This window comes from Puma concolor, chromosome E2, assembly GCF_028749965.1.
Source record: "Puma concolor isolate L17-30 chromosome E2, mPumCon1.1.hap2, whole genome shotgun sequence".
NCBI lineage: Eukaryota > Metazoa > Chordata > Mammalia > Carnivora > Felidae > Puma > Puma concolor.
Genome location: NC_141681.1, coordinates 58,371,717 through 58,399,245, shown reverse-complemented (window position 1 = coordinate 58,399,245; position 27,529 = coordinate 58,371,717). Strand labels below are relative to the sequence as shown.

The 27,529-nt window shown below is 40.7% G+C and overlaps 2 protein-coding genes across 5 annotated transcripts in view; one reads left to right on the top strand and one right to left on the bottom strand.

Annotated features, from left to right (window-relative positions):
• Positions 1 to 27,529, top strand: part of LOC112850903 (uncharacterized) — a 212,892-nt gene that overhangs the window by 15,775 nt on the left and 169,588 nt on the right. The window lies entirely within an intron of this gene.
• The window catches only part of LOC147573822 (KRAB domain-containing protein 5-like), a 161,288-nt gene continuing 157,741 nt past the window's right edge, over positions 23,983 to 27,529 (bottom strand). For all 4 annotated transcript variants that reach the window (XR_015245034.1, XR_015245035.1, XR_015245032.1 and 1 more), the window contains one exon: positions 23,983 to 27,364. The gene's annotated coding sequence lies outside the window, so the exon portion shown is untranslated. The remainder of the gene's footprint in view (positions 27,365 to 27,529) is intronic.

The following is a 27,529-nucleotide window of genomic DNA, read 5'->3' as shown; positions in this document are numbered from 1 at the left end:
TTCTTGAATGATCATCTTCTATGTGATTCCTTATTGATAAAATTGTCCTAAATTCCCATTCCTAATTAACATCTGGGACATTTTGATTTGTCGCATTGAAAGTTACACACTCAGATATTTCTCTGTCATCTCCAGTTTGTTTTAGCACCTAATGTTTTATTAATGTATAGACTCTGGACTTTTCCACTGTAAGCATTAATAACATTAGAATTCTACAAGTCGACAACAAACACACAGAATTTCATTTACAATTGCTATTACAGTTTACTTTTCATTACTGGGGCAAAGCTCAATCTGTCTTGGTCACTGCTTGCCCGTAATGTGTTAAAAGAACTTAGGACTTGGCAGGAGACGAATGAATATAACATCAGAACGTTGTGTAAAACCTAGAATTCACATCTCTCTGATTATATTAGGAGGATTTGTATTCCTTCTCCAGTCCCAACAGAGCCCAGATAGATTGGAGTCATGACTCATGAGAAGAAAGGGGAGGACAGTTGGGAAACGTGCAGCAAATACGTGCAGAGATGTTCACCAGCAGTGATTGGGGTTATTAACAAGAGCAATATACAACTGGAAGATGGAGGGGAGGCTGTACAATGATATAAGGGTGCTCAAAAAGACAAGGATACTCTGGGTAGCTCTCGTCTCTGGGGACCTGATTTCTATGAAAGTGTTGGACTTGCTTCTTGTGTCAGGACAGCATAAAAATCGTGGAGCCACTGCCCCAGATCAGCCCCAGAGGTGTAACACCAGGGAATTATAACCATGCACAAATAGTGACATTGTGATTTCTCTCTGAAATTTAGCAGAACAGTATCCAAAATATTTCTTCTTGATGATATTTTTCCTGTTCAGTTGGCCAGCCACAAATTATAGGGCAAATCGAATTTATCAGCATATGAAGCATCCACTTAAGGGACATATAGGCCTGCATGTACTTGGGAGATTGCACTTTAAGGTCTGCCCACCTGGAGTTCCAAGGACTAATCATGATGGCCTGAAAGACACTCAAGAGGCAGGTGGTGCCAATGGACACACCCCTGCCCCCTGCAAACAAATTTCCATCCAAAATCGTTGAGAATATCTGTCAGCCCCAAAGCTGCCATTGTCTAGATGACTCCAAAGAATAACCAAAGAGTTGTCTACGGTCAGGTGTTTGAGAATCAGATCTGTGGACCTCAACCCGTTCCCAGTGGAATAAAAGGATATAATGGGAAAGAAGAAAGAAATTCCTCAGGATTTCAACTAACGTCTGTAATAGAAATAGAAGTCCTGTTGTCAAGTGGCTGGAGGCCATTCTGCTGGCTTCCAGATGACTGAGATTCACCTTCATGTCCACACAGTCCTACATGGAAATATGAGGCAGGACTTATATGGAGCACGTCAACTGAAGCTGAGATTCCACATTTACTACTAGTTCCCACTGAAAAAGAAATTATTAAAAAATAAGTCCTTTTGTTAAGAGGCTTCCAATCCTTGACCATATAAGACTTTAACTATTTATATGGGGGCACCTGCGTGGCTCACTTGCTTAAACATCTGACTTTGGCTCAGGTCATAATCTTGCGTTCATGGCTTTAAGTTCCTCATCGGGCTGTCTGCTCTCAGCACAGAGTCCGCTTTGGTTCCTCTGTACCCCCCTTCTCTGTCTGCCCCTCCCCCACTCATGTATGCTCTCTGTCTCAAAAATATTAAAAAAATGAACAATTTATATGAGTCACTGGTATGAACACTGTACATGTATTTTTAAAATCTTCGTAACTCCTTAATATAGGCCCACATGTAGTTTTCATTTGCAGAGGAAAATGAAGTAGGCACACAATGTTTAGCCAATATGTGAAAATGCATACACTGCTTAGGGGCAGAGTGGCTGGGTTTGTAGCAAAGAAGATGCTCTTATCTACTGTGCTATGCTAATAAATCATGACAGCTGGGTTTTCAAATAATTTAGAGGTTTATTTAGTTTCTTATGCCTTGACATTTTAGTTTAGGTTGATAGTTTTTCGACAATTTTTTTCACGAGTTTTTTTTGTTGTTGTTTGTTTTGTTTTTGGTATAAACATTCTGCAGATCAATATCAACTAGGGAAAAAGACTTGGGATTCTTATTAAGTTAGGTGAACTATTGCGGTAGAATAGTTCTACCGGTAGAATCTACCGGGGCGGTAGAATCTGCCCCATGACCAACTTGGATTTAATGAAAGCAGAATGACTCAATTATTTAATAAGACTCATTTGCTTGTATACCAGGGTCAAAATACGGTGTTATATATCACAGTAATGGAACAATAATGTTACATAGGGTATCACATCCTTTGTTTCACTAACTATAAGACCTGAAACTTCAATCTTTTATACACTCTTGTGTAGAAATGAAGTTTTGACTATTTTCAGATCGCTTATTTCTCTATTCACACTTGAGGTAAATGAAACTTTCACCAATTGAGTGAGATGTGTGAAGTCTTGTGAATGGTAGAAAGTTGTGGAGAAATGCATGTTGAACTCGGGCTTGACACTAAGGTATTTTTAAAGCAGAGAAAACATCACAAAATGCATATGAGCCTGACAGCAGCTCTATGAAACACATGGTGCAAAGTTTTTTCTAAATGCTCTTTATTTCCTACCTTCAACAGTCTCTCCATAATCATCACAAAACAGATATTCCAGTAGAGACAGAATCAATGTCCCCCTTACGTGCATCCTAACCCATAGTTAGAGAAAAATATTTTTATTTTAGAAACTTTCATTCAGAGACCGTTCTTGTATAAGATTACATGATTCCAAAAGATCAATCTGAGTCATGATTAGAAGCATGGATATATTGCAGACACCCTTTGGTAATCCTGAAAAGTTAGTCAAAATAAACTCAAGAGATAGATTTAAGAAGTGTAATCCTTAAGCATCTCAAAAATCAGATTTTATTACTTGGATTAAACACAAAAAAACACTGCCAGTAAGGAGTACAGTAAATTACATTAAGAGCCATCAGGGATTGGGGCACCCGGGTGGCTTAGTCAGTTCAGGATCGATCCTTGGCTCAGGTCATGATCTTACAGTTTATGGGTTTGAGCCCCTCATTGGGCTCCATGCTCTTGGTGCAAAGCCTGCTTAGGATTCTCTCTCCTCTCTCTCTGATCCTCCCCCACTCACACTTTGTCTCTCTCTCAAAATAAACTTAAAAAAGCCATTGGGGATTGCTATAGCGTCAAAAGCCCCATTCTCTCTACCAGCTCATCTCATGCCTCAGGAATTTTCTTTATTCCTATGCAGCTTTTGAAGTGGAGTACGGTCTACCCCAGAATTCCATTTACTGACATGATCACTTACCCAGCTTGTTAATCTGCCTCCTTCCCTTACAGACTCTGTCCCTCACACTGAAACAGAAAATATACTAGCGCCAGGAAGGTGTACCTAGTGTGAGGGTTGCAACTGCCCTTGCATGTGTGACAGGGAGGCAGCCAGACCCTGAGATATGGGTTTGTGATTCTATGACCTCATCTCCCTTCAGAACTGCAATTATCAGGGTTTCTGGGTGGTGTAGTCGATTAAGCATCTGACTTCTGCTCAGGTCATGATCTCATGGTTTGTGAATTCGAGCCCCATGTTATTTCACTGTAGTGCAGGCTTGGGGAACTGGAAGCTTTTATGGGGGGGAAGAATCCCTGTTGGTAACTACCAAAAACCATCACAACCTTCTGTTAGCATCTGTAAAGAGACCATTGTGGAGTTTAGGAGAGGCTCATTTTTTGCTTGATACCTGGAGGCAGACAGGATCTCCTATAGAGAAAAGGCAGTTCTGACATTTGACATGTGGTGGACTGAAAATGTAGCTCACTGACTGACTAGATTCCCTGCTTTGCTGAGCTGTTATTCTCCTGAAAAATGAATTCTTTACTAATTGGCAGACACAGAGGTGTACCATCTCTTAATTTGTGAGCAGAAACTTGGAATCTGACAACATACTTGATAGGGGTATTCAATGAGATATAAGTGAAAGGAGAACATGAAGCCACTCATGTGCATTAGAAATTATTAGATTCATTGCACAACTCAATGCCAGTGAATTTTAAAGTTAGATGGTTAAACATATTTTTTTTTGTGGGAAAATGTGATTGAGCAATATTGACCTCAATAATACAGGAAATCTAAATAAAACCATATCCACAAAAGAAAGAGAAGAAAAAACTAAACAAATGAAAGCACCATCATTAGATGGTTTTACAGATAGAATCTCCCCTTTAAAGAATATAAAAATTCAATTTTTCTCACTCAGTTCAGGAGGATTGAATAATTACCACACTCCTCTATACTTGTTGTTGAAACTAAAGTCATGGGCACTCGTTACTATTATAAGAAATGAAATATAAAATCTGAGTTCACACCAGGGCACCTGGGTGGTTTAGTTGGTTAAGCATCAGGCTCTTGGTTTTGGTTCAGGTTATGAGATGGAGGTTGGCATCTGGCTCTGAGCTGGGTGTGGAGTCTGCTTAAGATTCTCTCTCTTTCCCCTCCTTTGGCCTTCTCCCCTGCTCGTGTGTGCTCTCTCTCTTTAAATATATATAAAATAAATATATGCCAACCCTTGGTATTTCCAACTCGAAATTTGATTCTGGTTCACTGTGTAATTATCCTTGATTTCTAAGTCAGGAATTGGAGTCATGAGGGTGGAGAAATCACACTTAAACATAACACACTCGTGGACATGCATCCACACAACCAAAACCGGTCACTTACACATACATACACATGACCCTATGCTCTCTATCACAGCACTGTCATCCACACATTTACCATGACAGCATGTTCATATGTGGAAGAATAGTAATGCCTCCAGAACACAGGCTGAATGAAAAATGGCGCCTTTTGCACCTTTTATACTCTTTCTAAACCTGCAAAAACCACCAGGACAGCGTTCACAATGTGTATCATTTAAAGAGTGCAGTGACCATTGCCTCTTCAGGATGAGGTGCATGGCAGGAAAGCTGGAGTGTATAACAATGTAAGTGTAAGAACGTGCAGGGTAAGAAAGAGGACACAGAAAGGGAAGCCTAGGGAAAGATGGAACCCAGGGAGCATGGTGGTGAGGGACAGAGGGTACAAGGGGAGAGTGCAGATGGTCAAAGAATGGGGCTGAAGGGCACAGAGATTAAATCAGAGTGGGGCCACCTAGGTGGCTCAGTCGGTTAAGTGTCAGACTTTGGTTCAGATCATGATCTCATCGTTCATGAGTTCGAGTCCCACAATGGGTTTTGTGCTGTCAGTGTGCAAAGACTGCTTCAGATCCTCTGTCTCCCTCTGTCTTTGCTCCCCCTGCCCCCCCCCCCCATCACACTCCTGTTATTTTTATCTCTTAAAAATAAACATTAAAAAAAACTATTGGGGGTTTTGAGGCCACAAGGGACAACGTATGCAAAGAAGTTAAATGGGGGACATTGGATGCTGAGGGCTAAAAAAAAATGCAGAGAATTATGGTAGCAAAGGGGATTACAGGGAATACTTCAACAGCACAAAAGACAACTGCATACTCTTTGTCTATACACATTGAAATTCGCCATGTAACCACATCTTCTTTCTCTGTGTATGTTTTTAGCATTTATTATGTGAGAATAATGTTGACCTTAAAAAGAAAAGTTATTTTGCCAGCAAAAGTGGATCCATTTGGGAAAAGCAGAGAATTGCAAATAGGGACAAGCAAGCTATGGCAAACAGTAGCAAAGTGTGGAGAACAAAGTAGAGGAACACACTTTTCTAGAGGAAGGCATGGGGTTGGGAGGGCTGTTATAAACAAAATGTCCATTGGAGCAAACTGGGTGTTTGAAGTGTAGTGGCTTCTCATTGGTGAGTTGGGGCAATGTCTTGTTGGCTGGGCTGTTGACAGGCAAGGAGAAATCCTTTCTTCATCTTGCAGAGGAAGTAGAGTATAGGCTTCTTCCTGTTGGGGTCTGCAGTGGTAAAGCATGGGAGCGCCCCCTTCTGGCTGGCTGACTCAATTTCCGTGAAGTTTCCATTATTTAGTTTTACAGTAACATATAGGCATCTTGGTATCTTTCCCCTTCCAGCATCAGAATATTTTTCTCCTAACAAGAAGATCATTCTCATACATAACCACAGTATACTCGTCACAGTCCAAACATTACCACTGCTATTATATATTCCTCTAGTAGGGAGTCTGCATACACATTTTCTCCCAGAGGTGCAATCATGGCTTATCTCCATGTTTTCATCTCCAGGATTCAATCATGGTACAAGGATTGCATTAGTCATCTTGACTCTTTTATCTCTAATATCTTTCCCCTGGAACAGTTCCTCCCCCCCACCCCCCAATGTTGTGTGACACTGACAGTTTTGTGGAATGCACATCCCTGGTTTCTCACAATGTCCTGTAGTGTGAATTTTTCTTACTGTTTATCTTTAGAATCCAGTTCCAAGGATGAGTAACACTACTATACATACAATCCTATAACCCGCTTAGAATCTCACACCACAGTTGGATGCTACAGGTATTTTCCATTTGGGGTGATGCTTGGTTATACTAGAGACAGCCTGTCTGGGTCTGCAGGGCATAACAGAAAACTGTCAGATCAAGTTTCCTCTAGAAAAACTCAGACCAGGTGGTGGCCCCACCCTGGCCCTTCTCCCACACTCTCCCACGGCTCTGCCTTTCTAGAACAGCTCAGAGAACCACAGAGTTCAGGGCAGCCCCATTGCCTGATGGTCCAGGATTGGTGCTATTTCCTGACACCCGACTCAGAGAGAGGACCTAAATTTTGTGAGTGCATTTGTATCTTTCTGGCTAAAACATGTGCTTCAGGAGTACCTTGCAGCAACCCATCTTCCAATTTTAGCAAGCGTATTGATTGTCCTTCAAGGTGGAAACACACAAAATACATGAATGCAAGTGAATTCCCAAATCTCAAAATCTCTATTCTCTCCTTTGTCTTTTGCTTCTTAGACAAAAAGCCTTTTCTCTATCCTTCCCTTGTTCTTTTTTGAAAAGATGTCTTATTTATGGGGTGCCTGGGTGGCTCAGTCAGTTGGGCATCCGACTTCAGCTCAGGTGATGGTTTTGTGGCTCATGAGTTCGAGCCCCGCATCAAACAGCTCAGAGCCTGGAGCCTGCTTAGGATTCTGTATCTCCTGCTCTCTCTCTTCCCCTCCCCCACTCATGCATTTTCTCTCTCTCTCTCTCTCTCTCTCTCTCTCTCTCTCTCAGAAATAAATAAAAAATTCCCTATTTATTTTGAGAGAGAGACAGCATGTGCATGTGTACATGAGTGGGGGAGGGGCAGAGAGAGAGGGACTCCCAAGCAGGCTCTGTGTTGTCATCTAGGACACAGGGCTCAATCTTATAAACTGTTAAATCACAGCCTGAGCCAAAATGAAGAGTCTTAACTGACTGAGCCACCCAGGCTTCCTTATCCTCTTCTTACTTATTTTCTCTCTCATGCAGGATCATTAGGATCAATAAAGTAAACAAAGAGACACAGAGACAGAGAAACTTTGCCCCCAGAATTTCTGGGCCAGCATCCAAGGCCCAGCACCCAGGGAAAGATGTAGATATGTAGTAACCAACTCCCATGGTAATGTCAGGATTGACTCACATAATGTGAAGTTCCCACACTATATGCATCTTTCCACGTATGTGAGTGGATAGTAGATGCTCTATTTATGAATTTGTTTACTAAAGTATAGTCGACATACAATGTTACATTAGTTGCAAGTACACAATACAGACACTGGACAAGTTATGTTATGCTGTGCTCAGCATAAGTCTAAGCATATCTGTCATCATACGACACTATTAAAATATCATTGCCTGTCTTTGCTGTGCTGTGCCTTTCATCTTCATGACTTTTTCATTCTGTAACCGGAAGGCTGTGCCTCCTACTCCCCTTCACCCATTTTGCTATCCCCTCTCCCCCTCCCTTCCCTTCTGGCAACCACCAGTTTGTTTCCAGAGACATTTATTTGATAAAAAAAAAAAAATGGATGAATGAATGAATGTTGTTTCCCAAATACAGCCTTGTTCAGACACTACAATTGTCTCTTGTTCCCTCTCATTTTACAAAGGGCCAACTGAGAGCATGATCTCTTAAGGAAGTGTACAGACTTGTAGTGGGAACAAATAATATTTGTGTTGAAATATGTGGGTTAGTGAAACAGGCTCTAGTTTTCTCTGCCTTTTACTAAATCATAGCAACTATAAGTGGGGTCTGAGGCGACTAGCATCAGAACCATCTGAAGATGTGTACAAGTTCATTAGATTTATTCCCTTAGTAAATTTAAGTATGCAATGCATTATTATAACTATGGTCACCATGCTGTATATTAGGTCTCCAGAACTTATGAAAGTTTGTACCCTTGACAAACATTTCCCATTTCCCCCTGGCCCTTACCACCATAAAAAAGGAAGAAAGAGGGGCGCCTGGGTGGCGCAGTCGGATAAGCGTCCAACTTCAGCCAGGTCACGATCTCGCGGTCTGTGAGTTCGAGCCCCGCGTCAGGCTCTGGGCTGATGGCTCAGAGCCTGGAGCCTGTTTCCGATTCTGTGTCTCCCTCTCTCTCTGCCCCTCCCCCGTTCATGCTCTGTCTCTCTCTGTCCCAAAGATAAATTAAAAAAAAAAAAAAAAAAGGAAGAAAGAACTCTATGTGCAGTGAAGGATATGATAATTAGCTTGGTGTGGTAATCATATCACCAGGTATACATATACCAAAGTACCATTTGTATAACCTAGGCATATATAGTTTTTGGTCAGTCATATTTCAGTAGAGCTGAAACTAAGTAAAATTAGTTCCTGAGTTACAACAGAAAAAAGTATGAATTCATGGGCCCCACCTTGGACCAGCTGAATGTGGAGTTATTTCTAGAGTGTATTGTAAGCCCTGGGACAGTGAATGGGGTCATTGCTGAAGCATCAGCGATGTTCTGGTCTCAAGGCTGTCAGACGTGATAGCACCATGAGAACAGAGCCCCATGATCTCCCAGGGGCCAGTCAGGAGACTGACCCACCAGTTCTTGAAACTGGTTTCAAGAACCAGACCTACCAGTTCTTGAAACCGCACATCTTTCCTGCATGCTTCCCCATGAACGCCAGATGTGTGTTGGGTCTCTGGCTGGATGCTCTTTGTGTTTTCCTCCCATGCTCTGACATTTTTTGATGTTTATACCTGGTGAGCATGGAATAAAGATTATGTGCAGTTTGTTGCTGCTGCTCTCTTGCTGGCAGAGGCAGCCCTGCATGTCCACTCAGTCTAAGTGCCTGAGAACTTTGTCTTCAGTGCGTGGCTACAAGCGGTGCCCAAACAGGGACCAGCAGAATCGACTAGCTCCCAGATACATACCTCCTCTCTCAAGCCCAGAAAGGGAAAAGGATGTTCTCTCATTCAGGTAGGAACTACTGGCACGCGATGCCCATAATGCTTATTTAGGTAGGATCCGGCGGCATTTGTTGCCTAATCTTTCCTGTTCCAATCAGGTGTGCAGAACCCCTCATCTTCTTGTCTCTTTTACTTGTGTTTTTATGATCGCCTGTCATGGGAGTTTCACTATCTAAACAGCAGAAGTAACTCCATATGCTTTTGCAATCATCAGGATGTAAAGGCCCAGACAGAGATTCAACCCAGTTGCTTTTTATGATTTATCAGCAATGCCCATGATACCCCACTAAGGGGTCCCTTAAAGTGGCCAAATGGGGGCATGTAAGGCGCTGCTTGAAAAGTGCTCTTGGGGGGCGCCTGGATGGCTCAGTCGGTTAAGCGGCCGACTTCGGCTCAGGTCATGATCTCACACTCCGTGAGTTCGAGCCCTGCGTCGGGCTCTGTGCTGACAGCTCAGAGCCTGGAGCCTGTTTCAGATTCTGTGTCTCCCTCTCTCTGACCCTCCCCTGCTCATGCTCTGTCTCTCTCAGTCTCAAAAATAAATAAACATTAAAAAATTTTAAATAAAAAGTTTATTAAGAACAAGAGCTGCTCCTGTCACCCAGGACATTCCAAGGGATTTAGGAACTCTGTCACAGATGAGATCGAAGACCAAATATTGGACCGAAAGATGCCTCTAGTGCTCTTTTCACTTAAGGAATTACGAGGATATTAGGGGGCGCCTGGGTGGCTCACTAGTCAGTTAAGTGGCTGACTTCGGCCTGATCTCACGGTTCGTGGGTTCAAGCCCCGCGTGGGGCTCTGTGCTGACAGCTCAGAGCCTGGAGCCTGTTTCAGATTCTGTGTCTCCCTCTCTCTGACCCTGCCCCGTTCATGCTTTGTCTCTCTCTGTCTCAAAAATAAATGTTAAAAAAAAAAAAGTGCTCTTGGCCCGCTAATGATCTCTCATTTACATACTTGGAACTTACGCCACATTGCCATTCACGCTTTACAAAAAAAACCCTGATAAAAATAGTTGGCAGGACTTAATCTCCCTACCCCCTTATTCACCTACCTCCTCCACCTCCTGTTACGGCTAGGACCCCAAAACACGTAGCCCCTGGCACATTGCCAAATATGTTTAAAGCCCTAACTGAAATTAATGCAGGACCCTCCTCTTCTTCCGTCTTCTCCTCTGGCCCCGCCAGAGGATCCTACATTAATGCCCTCAACTCCCTTCACTTTTTTGGTAGGATGCATGTTGAAAGAAAGACAAGAACAGGAAGGTTTTGCTATGGCCTTCCCCATTCGACGGGCTCAAGGTCAGGCACCTCAGCATGATCACCTCCTTTTCTAGATGTTTAAGGAGCTCCACAAAAGCAAATGTCGAAATGGACTCTCAATCACCTTTACCAAGGGAATTAGGGATGGAATAGGGGGAGGATACCCTTGGGGTTCAATATTCCTTCTGGTTGCAAGAATTTAAAGATGCCTTACAAATTAGAGCTATGGAGAATTTAAAGAATGGAATACCTATTGAAATGGACATGCTTTTGGGAGAGGGTCCCTATATGACTGTACAGGCTCAAATAAACACAGACGATAGAACTTTTCTCCAGATCTCAGATGCAGCATCTAAAGCTTGATCCTGTATCCCTGATGCTCAGACACCCATGGGTTCCTTAGCCACCATCCAGCAAGGCACAAATGAGCCCTATATGTCCTTTATTAAAAGATTATAGGGGCACCTGGGTGGCGCAGTCGGTTAAGCGTCCGACTTCAGCCAGGTCACGATCTTGCGGTCCGTGAGTTCGAGCCCCGCGTCGGGCTCTGGGCTGATGGCTCAGAGCCTGGAGCCTGTTTCCAATTCTGTGTCTCCCTCTCTCTCTGCCCCTCCCCCGTTCATGCTCTCTCTCTGTCCCAAAAATAAAATAAACGTTGAAAAAAAAATTTAAAGAAATAAAAGATTATAAACTGCTATCTTAAGGTAGGTTGCTAGCACGGATGCTCAAAATGTTTTAACTCTTCAATTGGCATATGAAAGTACTAACCAGGATTGCTAGAAGATCCTTGCTCCCTTAAAGGGATGGAACCCTAATATTGCTAAAATGATTAAAACTTGTCAAAATGTGGGGACTGAATCTTATAAAGCTGTGTTACTAGCCTCAACACTAAAACTCCCAAAATATTTTAAATATGGAAAACGAAACCGCCCTATTCAAAAAACGCCAAAAATGTAAAAAAAAAAAAAAAAAAAAGGATTTCGTTGGGCCAATCAATGTAGATCAAGAATAGATTCCCGGGGCGCCTGGGTGGCTCAGTCAGTTAAGCTTCCGACTTCGGCTCAGGTCATGATTTCACAGTCCGTGGGTTCGAACCCCACGTCGGGCTCTGTGCTGACTGCTCAAAGCCTGGAGCCTGTTTCGGATTCTGTGTCTCCCTGTCTCTCTGACCCTCCCCCGTTCATGCTCTGTCTCTCTCTGTCTCAAAAATAAATAAAACATTTAAAAAAAAATTTTCTTTGGGCCAATCAGTGTAGATCAAGAATAGATTCCCAAGGTAACCCTATTCACGGAAACTTGAGGAGGGACACAGACTCCCCTGCCCTGAAACAAAACGGGAGTCAGGCATCCCAAGTTCAGAACATGGATGCCAAGGAATGGATTCCCAAATCAATAAATAACCCCTTCGATCAAAACCTAGCCTAATCTCAGATCTCCTGGCTGCCACCTGCTTCATTTATACATGGTAAATTTAACTGGTCCTACACCGATGAAATCAACGGTACTCTTTTATGTACTACCGGGCCATATATTTTCTTACTTGCATCTACAAGTCCAGATTTTAATGAGGTACATGGTATTTTCACAGGGAACAAAACATGGGTGACCCCTTGTTTCTCCACTACACACACATCACATTTACATATAACCTTTGTCTACACAGCTAAATAAAAGGCAAAGCTCAGATGCCAATCCAATTAAATCAGCCTTGGCAGGGGAGGGGGGTGTCCCCACTACAACAGCTTGTCTCTGCATTACAAGAAAGAAAGAGAACCAAAACGTTTCTAGGCATTTTGTTGGTGGCTGTTTTGGCCATTACGGCACTAGCAGCAACAGCTGCCTGAGCAGACACCTCTCTAGCCATCTCCTTACAGACCACACATCAAATAAATCAATATATGCAAAATACCACATTAGATTTAGAAGAACAAGTGAGAGGGGCGCCTGGGTGGCTCAGTTGGTTGAGTGTCTGACTTCGGCTCAGGTCATGATCTCAGGGTCCGTGAGTTCGAGCCCCGCGTTGGGCTCTGTGCTGACAGCTCAGAGCCTGGAGCCTGCTTCGGATTCTGTGTCTCCCTCTCTCTCTGACCCTCCCCCGTTCATGCTCTGTCTCTCTCTGTCTCAAAAATAAATAAATGTTAAAAAAAAAATAGAAGAACAAGTGAGAATCGATCAATAAGTCCTTGCCCAACTTCAGGCATTCAAGGCCACTGTTGTCTGGGTAGGGGACCATCAACAGGTATTGTGGACCCGACCACAGCTTATATGTGACTTTGGTTTCACAACCTACTGTATCACTCCCACTTTATTCAATGAGTCCAGGGGCCAAATGCATAGACATCTTAATCAGGCATTTGGCTCACCCCTAAATGTCTCCATTGACAATGTAAAAATCAGGTTGCAAAAACAACTATGAGAGCTTCAGTGAGAAGGCCCACAGGACACAATTGACATCCTCAATGATATTTTTAACTGGATCAACCCCAAAAGACTGGTTGTGAGAAAATCTACACCTCATCCATTGAACTGAAGTCCAGTTGTATATGGAGTATATCTTGTGGAGTATTCATTATAAATGAGAGAAAAATGCTTACGCTTCAACTGAGGTATAACCCAGAGCTTTGGCCTTGTGATCAGACAGACACTTTCCAGGGTGGTTCCAACAGCTGTTACTAGTGCAACATTTCTTTTTTGGACAAATATTTCAAATACTTCTGAATGAGAAGTTATGTTCTTTTACATGTACAATATGAATCCCTCTCTACAGAAACATACACTCGTATTTTCCTAGCTATAGAATTTTAAAACTTTTATAAATGCAGGGATGTATATGTAAAAGTATGCACGCCATTTTATGTGCATTTTTGCCATAACATGATGTAGATTTTCTCCTGTTATATTTTAGAGATGTTTTACTAGTACTAAAAATAAAATGAGTACATACTTTAAAATATCCATGTATTTTCTTTTTTTTTTTAATGTTTATTTTTGAGAGAGAGTGAGTGACAAAGTGCAAGTGGGCTAAGGCAGAGAGACAGGGAGACACAGAATCTGAAGCAGGCTCCAGGTCAACATAAAGCCCATGCAGGGCTCAAACCCGTGAACTGAGAGATCATGCCCTAAGCCAAAGTCAGATGCTCAACCACCTGAGCCACCAAGGCACCCCATAAGTATGCATGTATTTTCTTATTGATCACATGTAAGTCATTTTTAATTTCCTCCATAGAAAGAATGCAGTGATGTGTTTCAGACAAATTTGTATATGTTGATTTCTGTGGATCGTAGAACATGAACTGTAGTTACTGCTTCAGAAGTGAATGAATTGAAATTTTTTATAGTATTGGACAGGAGCTCTTCCCTAAAGTTGCACTTATACCCTATTTTATGAATAATGTGTGAGTTTTTCCTCCTGGCCTCACAAACACTCTTTATTACCTCTCATTTCAATTTCAGCTATCATAAGGCTAAAAGTGATGTCTATGTATTTATTTGTATTCCACTTTTTTGAGTTTATTTTTGAGAGAGCGAAAGAGAGAAAGCACAAGTGGGGGAGGGGCAGAGAGAGGTGGAGAGAGAGAGAATTCCAAGCAGGCTCTGTGCTGTCAGCACAGAGCCTAATGCAGGGCTTGAACTCACAAATCATGAGATCATGACCTGAGCTGAAATCAAGAGTCAGACACTTAACCAAGGTGCCTGCCCCTGTGTTCCACTTTCTAGCTACGAAACTGAGCAGTTTTCATTATGGAATATTCATGTGTATTCTATCAATTAACTTTTCCTATAGTTAGAAAAATAAGCTTTCAGTTGCAGAGGTATTTTTTTATTTTCTAATCCTATTTAACAAAAAAATCAAAAATTTCTAATTTATAAGATTGCTTAACTCTTTTCAGAAATTATTTGCAGTTTTTTCCATTTCGATTAGTTGATATTAAAGTTTGACTCAAATGACCCTGTATCACCTACTTTACACAGTCCATTTTGGAGAACACAGTAATTTCCTGCAAATTTTGCAGGTGCTTTTTTCTACTCTCCAATGTCTGTCTCCAGACAGTCTTCAGATTCTCTAGAATCAACCTCAGGTCTTCCCTGGGTCTCCAGCCTCCTGGTCATCTTTGTAGACTTCAGACTTGCCAGCTCTCCAATCGTGTTAGCCAATTGATTAAAGAAATCTTCCCATCTCACTATATATGTAGAGATATATAGAGAGACAGAGGTCTATTTCTATATATGATAGGCTATGTCTATATTTTAATACTTATTAAAATATATTAGGGGCACCTTGGTGGCTCAGTTGGTTAAGCGTCCAACTTTGGCTCAGGTCATGGTCTCACAGGTCATGAGTTTGAGTCCTGTGTTGGGCTCTGTGCTGACAGCTCAGAGCCTGGAGTCTGCTTCAGATTCTGTGTCTCCCTCTCTCTCTCTCTCTCTGCCTCTCCCCTGCTGGCCCTTTGTTGCTCTCTGTCTCAAAAATACTAAATAAACATTAAAAATTTAAAAAGCATAAAATATATTAAAAATACAAAACTAGGCACATAGATATCCATTCTGTTGATTTTGTTTCTTTGGAGAAAGCTAATACAGAATTTAGTATATGTACATTTTCTTCATCCAACGTCAAAGTGTTGACTTGAACTCATACTACTAATTGTACATGTTATGTCTAATTTGACAAAACTTCCTTCCCATGTGCTTTTCAAGATTGTTTTTTATGTCATCATACAAATTAAAACAGAGGAGAAAGTTAAATTCTAAATTCCATTTGAAGTCTTACATGTGTATGTGTGTGTGTGTGTGTGTGTGTCTGTGTGTATGTTTAATATTTAAATTTATGCAGTCTTTGAGATTTATCTAGGCAACTGACAATGGACACCAGTTATTTCCATGTCTTGGTTATTATGAATAATGTGGCATGTTGCTTATGTTTCACATATTTGTGAGTTTTCTAGTTTTGTACTTGTAATTGACTTCTAGTTTCATGCCATTGTGGTTGGAAGAGATGCTTGACAGGATTTCAGTCTTAAATTTATTAAGGTTTGTTTTGTGGACCAACATATAGTCTATACTGGAGAATTTTCCATGTGCACATGAGAAGAATGTGTTTTCTGGTGCTGTTGGATGCAATGTTGTAAGTCCATCTGCTTAATGTCACTGAAGTCTGAGGTTTTCTTACACATTTTCTGTTGGGATAATCTATTATTGTAGGTGCAGTATTGAAGTCCCCCGCTGTTATATTGCTGTCTCTTTCTCTGATCTTGTCTGTTAATAGTTGTTTTACATATTTAGGTGCTTTTATGTTGGGTACATAAATATTTATAAAAGTATATCCTTTTCATTGAATTGATCCCTTTATTTTTTTAAGAGAAAGCAGGCTATATTTATTTCAAAAACTATAAAAAATACAGTCTATCTTTTTTTCAATATATGAAATTTATTGTCAAATTGGTTTCCATACAACACCCAGTGCAAGAGGGTTCCCGTTTCTCCACATCCTTGTCAGCATCTGTAGTCTCCTGATTTGCTCATTTTAGCCACTCTGACAGGCATGAGGTCTCCACCCTCATTCTATCCTTTTGTTGCACCTTACTTTTGCTCTGAAGTGCCCTCTGTGTTCTCATCTCCTGAGTCTATTAAAACTAGCTCCTTAAAGTTGAGTCTTCTGAGGATCTAAGTGGACCCAAGTTTCCTAGGTTTCCTGGAGTAAGGCTGTACTTTGAGCCATAGTGAAAGAGTTCCCTAAGTGACCAAAGACCCCCATGGGTTTGCTGAAGGACTTAACATAGTTATTCATACTTACCAAGATGATTTCTCCGATTTATATCAATTGGTCCACCTGTTTGTTGGTGTGGGGTAGGCCAAACTTGGGATGAAACTAGTCCACTGGGAACATCATAAATAGGATTTAAAGAAACAGACTGCTGACTTTTGGCAGGATGCTAGAGAAGTCACTGGAAGACCCCTCCAATCGATTATAATGACTTTTCCCCAAACCCGTGGATCGGAAAAAAATTCAGGCTTGTACACAGAAGTCTGATGAATTCCTTCATGATGACTATAGTCAAATCCAACTTGTCTTTAAAGAAAATTTTGATCTTTAGATGTTGAATCCACCCATGTAGCATTAACTATGTTTATTAATGGACTATTTCAGCATCTTTCCCTTTTAGTTAAAAGGACCAGGATGGAGTGGGACACTATGTCCAACCATATTTAATTAACCTGGCAGACCAGATTGCCCACAGCCTGGATAAGTCACCTAGAGAAAGATGGCTAAAGATTTTCAATATTCAACTCCAGCAAATGAATGCCCATAAACAAAACTGGAAAGCCTTTTTCCTGCAATTACTGCAAGGAACCAGGACATTGGAAAAAAAGTGTTATAAATTTAAGAGCCTCAGGCACCTTAAGCTCTTGAGCTGACTTTTTCAGTGTCTTCCTAATTCACAATGGCAGTACTCTAATGAACTACAGGGGCTCTTTCCAACCCTCCATCTCAGTTTGCTTGGAGAAACCACTCTCCACATTGGGAATAAATCTGTGTCTGCCTTACTGACTTCTGAGCTGCACTCTTCGTGCTCAAACCCAGTGCTACAAGCAACCCCTGCCTCAGAGAACTAAAACAGTCCAAAGAATACAGGTCTTCAATAAATATCCATGGGTCCCTGTCAATGAACCTATTTTTTTGTATCTAGGCCCTTTGAGCATTACATACCCATTTCTCAGTTCATCTGCCCCAATTCATTTACTAGGCTGGGATTTCTTCAAAAAGTAGCATGCAAGAATTTCTTTCTCGGGGCACCTGGGTGGTACAGTCAGTTAAGCATCCAACTTCATCTCAGGTCATATCTCACGGTTTGTGGTACTGAGCCCCGCGTTGGGCTGTGTGCTGACAGCTCAGAGCCTGGAGTCTGCTTTGTATTCTGTGTCTCCCTTTCTGTCTGTCAAAAATATAAACATAAAAAAAATAAAACTAGTCTATTTATTTTGAGAGAGAATGAAAGAGCAGTGGAGGCACACACAGAGAGGGAGAGAATGAATCTCAAGTGGGATCTTAGTTGTCAGTGAAGAGCCCAATGCAGGGTTCTGTTTCACAAACTGTGAGATCATAACCTGAGCCAAAATCAAGAGTTGGATGCTTAACTGACTGAGCCACCCAGGTGCCCCAAGGGGAAAAGAATTCTAGAATTTGACAGTAGTAAGCTCAATTGGAAACAAAGGGGAAATAAATGATGCTTCAACAGATGCTTCAACATAGAAGCTTCAACAGAGCTTCTATGCTCTGTCTCTGATGGCACAATAGCTCAGGTTAGGGGTTCTGAGTATTTATTCCTACTGGATCAGCTACCATTCTCTTTATGAAGAAAATATTCAACTGATATTGGCACAATCCACAGTGCATCTCCCATTAAGATTCAACTAGATCCCCCCCACCAAATCTCTGCCTAGAATTACTGCCCTACAATTAGTGCCTGAGGGTACCAAACCCATAATGGAGGATTGTAAGTCTCAGGGCCCTCTTATTCCCTACACCAGTCCATGTAACACCCCTGTTTTACCGCTGAGAAAACTGAAAGGCTGAGGATGAAAGTTTTTCCAGGACCTCTGAGCAATAAATAACACTCTCATCTGTCAACATCCTGCTGTTCTCAACCCTCATATGCCAGTAACATCCATTCCCACTAAAATTTTCAGTGTAATTGACCCATGCAGTGCTTTTAAAAAAAATTCCAGTTGATAAGGATAGCCAGTATCTTTTTACCTTCACTTGGGAGGAAAGGCAACACACCTGGTCAGTAATGCCTCAGGGTTCGACAGAGGGTCCATCCTATTTGTCACAAACCTTGAAGGTCGATTTGAATGACATAAAGTTTTCTGCAGGCTCTCCTGTATATGGTGTATACATGATTTACTTATCTGCTCACTTCTCAAGCTTGTTCACATGAAGACATCTTGTACCTGTTGAAACTTTTGGCATTAAAGAGACATAAAATCTCCCCCCCCCCCCCAAAAAAAAAAAGAAAAATATTGCCATTTGCTCAGATTCAGGTTACATATTTAGGGCACCTGCTCTCAGAACAAGGACTACATCTGGATCCAAGTAGAAGTGAAGACATCCCGAATTTCCCCAATCCTAAAAGTAAGCACCAATTATGAGGATTTCTTGGAGCTTTCTGGTTATCTGAAATTGGATTCTCCTTTAGGTCTCAGCCTGCATATACTTTACTAAAAAAACAAACAAACCTAATCCTATTATTTTGAAAGGAGGGGATGACATAGGCTTTGAGACTTTAAAGGAAAGTCTAAACAATACCCCTACTTGGACATCTGAATTATCAATTTCCTTTTTTCCATTTTGTATATGTTACAGAGGAAATGGCCTTGGAATGCTCACCCAAAAACGTGGGGACTGTTATTGCCCAGTAGGGTATTATAGACATTGACTGGACCCTGTGGCATGGGGATATCATTTCTGCCACTGCCCTTTAGTTAAGGCCACTGAATAAACAGTCCTAAGGTCCCCTTTGACAACATTGTGCTCCCAAACTCCAGGGAATGGACTCTTGAATCCATGTAACATGTCTAAAGAAAGCACCGGAACCTAACTGGACCAACACACCATCTGATGATATGAAAGTAAAGATTTCCTGGAATTAAAACAGACAACATCTGGGCTGACAGCTTTCCCAGGATGTCCAGGCTAGACCTATGTAACTTTTCTCAATATTTTTTTTTTTCACTCTCTTTTCTGGAAAGAAAATGCCCTTTTCCTCAACTTCCCAATCTCTTGCAAAAGGAGGAACGTCTTTTGATTATGGCCTTTTCAGAAAAAGCCTTATTATGATCCTGTGAGCATTTCTGAAGGATTAGAAGATGAGAATTCACAGTTGTTGTTTTTTCCCCCATAACTATGAACCTACTCTGGATTCTTATCCAAATGCATGGTTTTGGAATTTAAAACTTCACAGAGTATTATGGATAACACATGTGGTTTTAAACAGTTCCTTAGAGATAACAGTTCTGTTTTAAAAGGTCTTTGAGGGGTGCCTGGGTGGCTCAGTTGGTTAAGCATCTGACTTTTGATCTCAGCTCAGATCTTGATCTCAAGGTCATGCATTCAAACCCCATGCTGGGTGTGGAGCCTACTTAAAAAGTCTTTGAAGATATGCTATTCTTGCAAAAATTTCGTTAACTATTGCTGCATGTTTATACATGTAGTGTATGTTCCTAAATATGCTAGGTTATTTCATTCAGTGCACTCCCATAGTATTACACTACTTTGCCTCATAGCCACTTTAAGAGATGACTTCCAGAAGGCTTTCATAGAGAGAAACATTTCTTCCCTAAGTTCAGAAAAATGCTAGTAAATATTTCAGGACCCTTTTAGACCTAGGGTCCTGGTTTAGAACCAACATACAGTTTGGAATTATCAGTTGCTTTTGATTTGTAATTGCTATCAATCTTTTACAAGAAAGGTGTACCCAATAAGTTGATGGTGGCTAAATACTTAGTCTTGAGAAGTTACAAACTTCAGATGTGAGTCACCTGAGAGTTTTTTCTTTCTAACCACCCCCCCCCCCCAACACTCAAATGTGGCTTCAGTGATTTCCAACTGCTGAATACTTTCCTTTGTGACCTGAGACATGACAACCAGGAAGCCTTCCTGGCCCTGAGAGACAAAACCACTCAATATAATGAACCAGACTGTTGGTCAGTGATGCTTTCAAGGAAAGATCTCGATCAACAAGGAGGAATGTGAAACTTAATAATGGGAAACCTCACTAAAACAGTCTGTGGCTTTTGGCAAGGGGAACTTAAAGCCCTTATATTTAGCGTAATAGTGGGAACACTATATTAATACATATTAAATTTCTCTAGTGTCTTTTAAATGTTTAGTCATTAAACTGTCCCTTTAAACTGTTGCGTTTCCTGTGGAATGTTCCTGCCCTACAATATACACCCATGATTCCTAGTGTTTGACCGTAATAAGTTCACAGTCATGGTTAAGACTTACATTATATGGAAGAAATCTTGTTAGTAGTACATCTATGTCGTATCCAGAATTTAGGTGGTGAAGTTTGTCTTGTTTTTCCATTTGCAACTGCGTGTCTTCTGTTTTTGTTAGGATCCACAATATTAGTTTTTGTGCTTTAGTTTTTCACCCATATACAGGATAAGTTTCCTTTTGTAAGAGGTATTTGCATGTATAAGGGAGAGCTTCATTTATAAGGATGTCTCCCTGTGTGTAGCAGAAAGCAAAAGAATGTAAATCTCTAGAAACTCTGATCAGTGGAGAAGGTAGGGGTTTAAATCTGGACAACCATAGCCTTGGTTACTGTGCTTTGCCTGGTCACCTCCCCAAATGCTTCCCAATAGGATCATATGTGGAGTTTGAAAAATGCTCATATCTTGTGCTCTCCCCCACAGATTCCATCAATTTTTGTTGGGTGGAAAGGACAGAGTTCTTCAAGTGCTCCAGGTGATCTCAGTGAGGCCAGGGTTAAGCAGGAAGGCTTCCCATCAATTTATGAGAATTGAGTGCAGGCTTTGACTCAAGGACCCTTTAACGGGGTCTCTGCTTCAGGGGGAGGGTCAGGTTCATAAAGCACACTGTTCCTATGCTATAGCAGAATTTGTGGGTGTCTATGGGAGGAGAAGCCACCTGAAAGCAGAGAAGGAAAGCTCAGGGATTGATCTACAAGTAGAAGCTCAGAGTTTCTGAATACCTCCTGACACAAAGGACCAGGAATTTTGCATTACTAAGTCCTGCCAGTGAGCAGTTCACTGGTGAAGAGGCTGTGTTGGTGGCTTTAAAGACATATTCTCCCGATGCAGCTGGGATTTCACCACAAAACCCACCCAAGATATAAATCTAGAGAATGAGGTGAAAGAAGAAGAAATGGCCAGTTCTCAGTTAAGCCTTGTGTCCCACGTTGGAAGCTGCATCATCTTTTTCTCCCAAAATTCTATGCATTTAGAAATTGCAAATGTTGATTTTTCTACTTCTGATATTTCTGCCTTATGTTTTCACCTAATTTTTAAATCTTTTCAGAAATGATACTCAAGATTAGGTCTTTAGAACTCACTTCTTCCCTGTAAACTAGAGACTTCTCTCCATTCTCCAACCTGGCTTCCAGTAGGGCATCAACAGTTGTCACTTTTAATTAAAGTCCTGCAAGTATGAAAATACTCCCTTTATGACAGATCCATAGGGGAAGGTGTTGAGTTTAAGATTCCTGTTGCTGATGGGGTCTTGCTGATGGGGTCTGGTCCTGGGACTCAAGGAAAACTGTTCCCAGGGCACCTGGTTGGCTCAGGTCATGATCTCATGTTTTGTGAGTTCAAGCCCTACATCAGGCCCTGTGCTGACAGGGAGCCTGTTAGCTTGCTTCAGATTCCGTGTCTCCCTCTCTCTCTGCCTTTCCCCTGCTTGTTCGCTCTCTCTCTCTAAAAAGAAAGGAAGAAAGAAAGAAAAAAAGGAAGAAAACAAGAAAACTGTTCCCATTTAGAATTGATCTGGATGCTTTATCAGCTCTGTGTAGACCAGGATGAAGAAAATGAACAAATGCACAGGACAGATATGAGGCCCAGATTAACTTGGAAAGTTCTGGGAAAAAAAAGGCATTCTTAGTCTTTGGAATGTGAAAAAGATACTCTTTAAAATATAGTAGCTATTGGGAATGCAAGCTGGTGCAGTCACTCTGGAAAACAGTATGGAGGTTCCTCAAAAAATTAAAAATACAACTACCCTGTGACCCAGCAATTGCACTGCTAGGTATTTATCCAAGGGATACAGGTGTGCTGTTTTGAAGGGACATATACACCCCAATGTTTATAGCAGGACTATCAATAGCCAAAGTATGGAAAGAGCCCAAAATGTCCACCAATGGATGAATGGATAAAGAAGATGTGGTATACATAAACAATGGAGTATTACTCGGCAACCAAAAAGAATGAAATCTTGCCATTTGCAACTACGTGGATGGAACTGGAGGGTATTATGGTAAGCAAAATTAGTCAGAGAAAGACAAATATCATATGACTTCACTCATATGAGGACTTTAAGACACAGAACAGATGAGCAAAAGGGAAGGGAAGCAAAAATAATATAAAAACAGGGAGGGGGACAAAACATAAGAGACTTAAATATGGAGAACAAACAGAGGGTTACTGGAGGGGTTGTGGGAGGGGGATGGGCTAAATGGGTAAGGGGCATTAAGGAACCTACTCCTGAAATCATTGTTGCACTATATGCTAACTAATTTGGATGTAAATTAAAAATAAAAAATATATATATAGCAGCTATTATAGGACTATAATGTGATTGGAATTTGGATAAATCCACTGAATTCTCATAATTAGATTTATATTTTGACTTACTGTTTGGCGGCCACAAGCACGCACCAGTGATCGTGTGTCCTCAGAGTGCCTTAGGCACTGATAGCAAATTGTTTCCTTACAGCTGATGTTACCTTCTTTTATTGGCATCATGTTCTCTGCCAGATTTCTCTCCTATAACATTCATATTTTCCCTCTTATCATTCATAAGGATCTTAGGTGGATGCATTGAGAGATGTGCAGAAACCATCACATTTATTATTTTTTTTAGATCTTCAAATTTACTTTGAATTTTGTTTTTTAAAACCATCCTTGACAAATACATCAGTGAGGAATTGCATTCAGCTCCTAATAACAGAGATGCACCTAAAGTGAGTGAGTAGTCCGAGGATAGTATAGTGGCTTCTGAAGTTACTAGGGACTTGGGCTTCCTTGATCTTTTCCCTTTACTATCCCCTTCCCCCCGCTTTACCCCTAAATATAATTTGTCAAGTTAGCTAACATACAGTATATACAGTGTGCTCTTGGTTTCAGGAGTAGATTTCAACGACTCATTGCTTACATACAACGCCCAGTGCTCATCCCAACAAGCGACCTCCTCAATGCCCATCACCGATTTCCCCCCCTCCACCCTCAGTTTATTCTCTGTATTTAAGAGTCTCTTATGGTTTGCCTCCCTCTCCATTTGAAACTGTTTTTTCCCCCTTCCCTTCTCCCATGTTCTTCTTTTAAGTTTCTCAAATTTCACATATGAGTGAAAACATATGGTATCTTTCTCTGACTGACGTATTTCACTTAGCATAATACCCTCCAGTTCCATCCACGTTGTTGCAAATGGTAAGATTTCATTCTTTCTCATTGCCAAGTACTATTCCATTGTGTATATAAACCACATCTTCTTCTTTTTTGAAATGGTATATACCATATTTATTAATTCAGAATTGCTAAAGTTTATTCAAATTCTCCAATTGCTGTTTCTCACTTGGAGAATGTTCTGTTTTTTTAAATTAATTAATTAATTTACACCCAAGTTACCATATAGTGCAACAATGATTTCAGGAGTAGATTCCTTAGTGCCCCTTACCCATTTAGCCCATCCCCCCTCCCACAACTCCTCCAGCAACCCTCTGTTTGTTCTCCATATTTAAGAGTCTCTTATGTTTTGCCCCCCTCCCTGTTTTATATTATTTTTGTTTCCCTTCACTTATGTTCATCTTTTTTGTCTCTTAAAGTCCTCATATGAGTGAAGTCATATGATATTTGTCTTTCTCTAATTTTGCTTAGCATAATACCCTCCAGTTCCATCCACGTAGTTGCAAATGGCAAGATTTCATTCTTTTTGATTGCCAAGTAATACTCTATTGTGTGTGTGTGTGTGTGTGTGTGTGTGTGTGTGTGTGTGTATACACATACACACCACATCTTTATCCATTTATCCATTGGTGGACATTTGGGCTCTTTCCATACTCTGGCTATTGTTGATAGTGCTGCTGTAAACTTTGGGGTGCATGTGCCCCTTTGAAACAGCACACCTGTATCCCTTGGATAAATACCTAGTAGTGCAATTGCTGGGTCACAGGGTAGTTGTATTTTTAATTTTTTGAGGAACCTCCATACTGTTTTCCAAAGTGGCTGTACCAGTTTGCATTCCCACCAGCATTGTAAAAGAGATCTTCTTTCTCCACGTCCTTGCCAACATCTGTTGTTTCCTGAGTTGTTAATTTTAGCCACTCTGACCAGTGTGAGGGGGTATCTCAATGTGGTTTTGATTTGTGTTTCCCTGATGATGAGTGACATTGAGCATCTTTTCATGTGTCTGGTGACCATCTGTATGTCTTCTTTGGAAAAGTGTCTATTCATGTCTATTGATGTCTTCTACCCATTTCTTCACCTAATTGCTTGCTTTTTGGGCATTGAATTTGGTAAGTTCTTTATAGATTTTGGATACTAACCCTTTATCTGATATGTCATTTGCCATATCCATCGGTTGCCTTTTAGTTTTGCTGATTGTTTCCTTTGCTGTGCAGAAACTTTTTATCTTGGTGAGGCTCCAATAGTTCACTTTTGCTTTTGTTCCCCTTGCCTCCAGAGATGGGTTGAGTAAGAAGTTGCTGTGGCCGAGGTCATAGAGGTTTTTGCCTGCTTTCTCCTCTAGGATGTTGATGGCTTCCTGTCTTACATTCAGGTCTTTCATCCATTTTGAATTTATTTTTGTGTATGGTGTAAGAAAGTGGTCCAGGTTCATTTTTCTGCATGTCGCTATCCAGTTTTCCCAGCACCACTTGCTGAAGAGACTGTCTTTATTCCATTGGATATTCTTTCCTGCTTTGTCAAAGATTAGTTGGCCATACGTTTGTGGGTCCATTTGTGAGTTATCTATTGTGTTACATTAATCTCATTTTCTGTTCTTGTGCCAGTACCATCCTGTCTTGATGATTACAGCTTTGCAGTGCATCTTGAAGTCTGGGATTGTGATGCCTCCAGCTTTGGTTTTCTTTTTCAAGATTGCTTTGGCTATTTGGGGTCTTTTCTGGTTCCATATAAATTTTAGGATTGTTTGATCTCTGTGAAGAATGCTGGTGTTATTTTGGTAGAGATTGCCTTGAATAAGTGAATAACTTTGGGTAGTATTGATATTTCAACAATATTTGTTCTTCCAATCCAGAAGCATGGAATATTTTTCCATTTTTTTGTGTCTTTTTCAATTTCTTTCATAAACTTTCTGTAGTTTTCAGTGTGCAGATTTTTCACCTCTTTGGTTAGGTTTACTCCCAGATATTTTATGATTTTTGGTGCAATTGTAAATGGGATAAATTCGTTCATTTCTCTGTTACTTCATTACTGGTTTATAGGAATGTAAGTGATTTCTGTGTATTGATTTTATATCCTGTGATTTTGCTGAATTCATAGATCAGTTCTAGCAGATTTTTGGTGGAATCTTTTGGGTTTTCCATGTAGAGTATCATGTGATCTGCGAAGACTGAAAGTTTGACTTTCTCCTGGCCGATTTGGATGCCTTTTACTCTTTTGTGTTTTCTGATTTCTGAGACTAAGACTTCCAGTACTATGTTGAACAACAGTGGCAAGAGTGGACATCCCTGTCGTGTTGCTGACCTTGGAGAAATCTCTCAGCTTTTCCCCATTGAGGATAATATTAGCAGTGGGTCTTTCATATATGGCTTTTATGATCTTGAGGTATGATCCTTCTATTTGTACTTTGTTTTTTATCAAGAAAGGATGCTGTATTTTGTCAAATGCTTTCTCTGCATCTATTGAGAGGACCTTGTGGTTCTTGTCCTTTCTTTTACTATATGATGTATCACATTGATTGTTTTGTAGGTATTGAACTAGCCCTGCATTCCAGGTATAAATCCCACTTGGTTGTGGTGAATAATTTTTTTAATGTATTGTTGGATCTGGTTTGCTAGTATCTTGTTGAGGATTTTCACATCCATGTTCATCAGGGAAATTGGTCTGTAGTTCTACTTTCCCACACTTTTCTATGGTCTACTTAGTAGATAAGACAACTGAAAGACCCCTTGTTTTAAACTATTTTTTTTATTCTGTTTGATCAAGTCTGTTGCTGACCACTTACTTAGTGTATTTTTAAATTCAGTGATTGTACTCTTCAGCTCTCAATTTCTAGTTGATTATTGTTATAATTTCTGTATGTTTGGATTTTCATTTTGGCCACACACAGTTTTCCTGATATCATTTAGTTACCTAGCTGTTTTCTCTTCTTCCTCCAGGAGTATCTTTATGATGGTCATTTGAATTCTTTGTCAGGCAATTAATAGTTCTTTATTGACTTAGGACAAGTTTTTGAGATTATTTTGTTCCTCTGATTGGAACATGTCTTTCTATTTCTTTGACTGCCTTGTGATCTTTTGTTAACATTTGGGAATTAAAAACACTGCCTCTGTGCTCAGGCTTATGGGCTTGCTTTTACAGAGGAACTCAAATTATAGTAAAGCTGGGGACTGTCACATATGTTTTGGGCATTTGTAATGTCTGAGTTTTGTAATTTCCCAGTTTAATAAAGCGTAGTTACTTGAGAGCACATGATAACTTCCGCTCTCTGCAGCTCTATTGTCCCACCATTGTTTGAACAAATGTCACATTTTATTGGAGCAGTCACCAGAGCGCATCCACAGAGTGCTCTCATTCCCTGCATTTTCCATGTCATGCATGACAGAAGTCTCTCAGGCAGCTGCAAAGAAACTAGATCATTGAACAAACACATCAGTTTTATCAGTCTTGCCATGGAGTGCCAGGGAGAGTGAGCAGATGTTGTGGGCAAGTGTCGCAAACTTTCCTTGTCTCTTTGATGTGGCTCCTTGTTTGTACCTTCCTGGGTGTGCCATGTTCTCCCAACTGGCTTGTAGAGCACTGAAAAAGATAATTTGGTACATTTTTTACTCATGGAAGAACAAAGTCCTGGAACTTCCTATTTCTCTATTCTGCTGATGTCCTATGATGGGTACTAATTTTGTGCTTTAGCATTTTCACGTATATGTATGTGAGTGTAGGAAGTGGGTTGTCTTATATAGTTTG